The sequence below is a fragment of the Chiloscyllium plagiosum genome, unplaced genomic scaffold (genome assembly GCF_004010195.1).
Source record: "Chiloscyllium plagiosum isolate BGI_BamShark_2017 unplaced genomic scaffold, ASM401019v2 scaf_22924, whole genome shotgun sequence".
In the NCBI taxonomy this organism is placed as follows: Eukaryota; Metazoa; Chordata; class Chondrichthyes; order Orectolobiformes; family Hemiscylliidae; genus Chiloscyllium; species Chiloscyllium plagiosum.
This window is the reverse complement of record NW_025205669.1, coordinates 1-3014: the sequence shown is the minus strand read 5'-3', so window position 1 is coordinate 3014 and position 3014 is coordinate 1. Positions and strand designations below refer to the sequence as shown.

Genomic DNA, 3014 nt, shown 5'->3' with positions numbered 1-3014 from the left:
AGTCTCGGTGTATGAGTCTGCACATAGTCAATGTCCCGGAGCTGAGATTGTATCTATTCACTGTGAATTGAAGGGCTTCTCCCTGGCAGGAAGGGACATGTACAAGAGCGTTGCTTCAGCACAGTTTCCATTGTGTAGTGGTTATCACATTCGCCTCACAAACGAAAAGTCCCCAGTGAGATTCTGTGTGGGAACATTATGCCTCACGTCCTGCCTTTCTCTTCCCTCAGGGAACTGGCCCAAACTCACACATCTCCCATCTGAAGGACAATGTGAGATCTGCAGAAGCTGGAGATCAAAGTCAGGAATGATCAGAGGAAGAGCTCATGCCCAAAATGTTGATTCTCCTGCTCCTCAGGTGTTGCCTGGCCTGCTGTGCTTTTCCATTGCCACGCTCTCCACTGCGATGCCACATGCAAAGCTGAGAATTGATACCTCATAGCAGGAGATGTGAGGCGGTGTCAGTGAGGTCAAGGGAGATTGCAGAGCAGCACATCTGTGGGAGGAAACCGTAGGGAACCCACCCAGACACGGGGAGAATGTGCAAACTCCAACACAGGCAGTCGTTCGAGGCTGGAATCAAACCTGGGACCCTGATAATTGCTAAATCCCCCCCACCCACAGCAGTAGCTGCAACTGCAACCACGTGGAGTGCCTGGCTAGCTCAGTCGGTAGAGCATGAGACTCTTAATCTCAGGGTCGTGGGTTCGAGCCCCACGTTGGGCGATGTGCTGCACTTTTAAAACTCCACACCCACTTCCGATTAGCTCTCTCCCATTTGGACGCGCCTTGATCTTTCACTGCTCTGAGTCAATCAGGAGGCTCAATACTCCCGGGGTCCTGATGAAGGGCTTCTGCCCGAAACGTCGCCTCTCTTGCTCCTCGGACGCTGCCTGACTGGCTGTGCTTTTCCAGCAACACACACTTCCACTCTGACCTCCAGTATCTGCAGTCCTCACTTTCTCCTAAATTCTCCCTGCAGTCTGATGGAGTGCAGCGACACACACACTCTCTCTCTGCAGCCGCTCGCTTCACTGAGGGCTCCATTACCCAGTGCTGCTGGCTTTACAGTCGACACTGGGTGAGGGTCTGGGCCGTACACACAGAGGCTGCACACGCTCACAGACACAAACAGTAACCTGCGGCTCTGTAAAACCGCCAGGGGCAGGGGAAGTGAGTCTGACTCCCCAGCAGCAGGTGCCTTGGGGGTTGGGGTGGGCGTCAATTTTATCACAAGCTCACACTCCAATTCGTTTATGAGTTGAAAAAAATTAAACCCACACAATCAGGAGTGAGACTCAAACCGTCAGGTCAAAAACAAGCTGCAACTTAAAATCAGCACCTGAGACCGCTCGGCCAGCCTGACCCATACTAACCTCGCCCCATTCCGTTGTCAATGTTCACACGAAGGCTCAGTCCAGTCAGTGTCTGCACACACCTCTCTGTTCACACAGACTTCTATCAAACTCTCTCACTCACCCACATTCCAGCCTGTTGCTTTGTCAGCCCCCCTCTGGTACAAATATACTCAAACAATGATGCTTTGTCCCCCCTCTGTCCTGAAGGACCCCGTCTCGCCAATCAAGTCTTGCAGCAGAGCTCCTGGAGACCTGAGCAAAGAGCCTTTCCCACCCAGGCCACTAGTGGGCCCCGGTGCACTTACATTGAACTGGGCACCACACTCAGTCTCTCACACACACACAATCACACAGACACACATTAAGGCAGCTTCTCACTCACTCAGCGCATCCCCAGTGCTTGTCTCCTTTGACATCTCACACCCCACCTCCGCCAACACAGACTACAGCTGTAAATGGGCAGAATAGACTCCTCGATGAATACAAGAAGAAGCTCCCATTGGTGAGTGCATACACTTCATTTGCAGGAGGGTCGGGATCAATGAGTTGATTCTATTACAGCATTTCCAACATCAGCGAGATTTGTTTTAAAAATGCCTGAAATGATGGCTGGTGAACTACCTCACGACAGCAACTGGTGAGGTAGCACCCAGCATCACCTCTGGCTGGTTCAGTTGGTGACAATGTGAGAGAGCCTGGATCTCAGGGATGTGGCTCCAAGGCCCATGTTGGGTGACTGACGTCTTTTGAAACAAGCACCTTCTTTCCATCAGCTCTCTGAGCCGCTCTGCAATCTCCCCTGACCTCTCACTGATCCTGTCCCACATCTCCTGCTCTCAGGAATCAATTCTCAGCTTCCCATGAGGGGTCATCCCCAGCGCTTGTCTCCTTTGACATCTCGCACTGTCCCAGTTCTGGATGGGACAGTCGGGACAAAACCTCAAGAGAGAGGTGTCAGAGTTTTGGCCAGCTCCATGAGGGAGGAGAAAAGCCGAAGATGAAAGACGATGTTCCCACCCAGGATCAAACTGGTAACTTTTCGCATGTAATGTGAACATGATAACCACTACACTCTGGAAACCATGTGGTTGTTGGAACTTTGTACATGTCCCTTCCTGCCTGTACCTGTGAACAGGTACAATCTCTGGGGAGGAACTGCGACACTCCTCCTGACTTCAGTTGTGAAAGAGGTAGACTTGCCTCTTTTGAGCAATCACAGGCAGATGGATAGAGCATTTCACTTCCTCCCAGCTGCTTTGACTAGTGTATTTCTCCTCCATACCCAGTGAGGTCTGTGCTGTGTCATCAAATGTCAGAAAGACATTTTGCAAATAGAAGCAGTCGGTTGAGCTGCTGCAGGTATTTGTGGTTTGTCAGTGCAGTGTGTTTGGTTGGAGCTGTGCCTTCACAAGACAGAGTTAAAAATCTCACAACACCAGGGTATAGTCCAACAGGTTTATTTGGAAGCAATGGCTTTTGAATGTTGTTCCTTCATCAGGTAGCTGTGGAGCAGGATCATAAGACACAGAATTTATCGCAAAGGATCACAGTGTCATGCAACCGAAATAATATATTGAACAAACCTGGATTGCTGTCAGGTCTTTCATCGTTCAGAGTGGGTTACAGGTTTCGGTTCATTAATATGTAAATCCCACA

At 50.5% G+C, this 3014-nt stretch overlaps 1 non-coding gene across 1 annotated transcript; it reads left to right on the top strand.

Annotated features, from left to right (window-relative positions):
* Positions 1 to 653: 653 nt before the first annotated feature.
* Positions 654 to 726, top strand: trnak-cuu. The gene has a single exon. It is a non-coding gene; the product is annotated as a tRNA-Lys (tRNA).
* Positions 727 to 3014: the final 2288 nt, after the last annotated feature.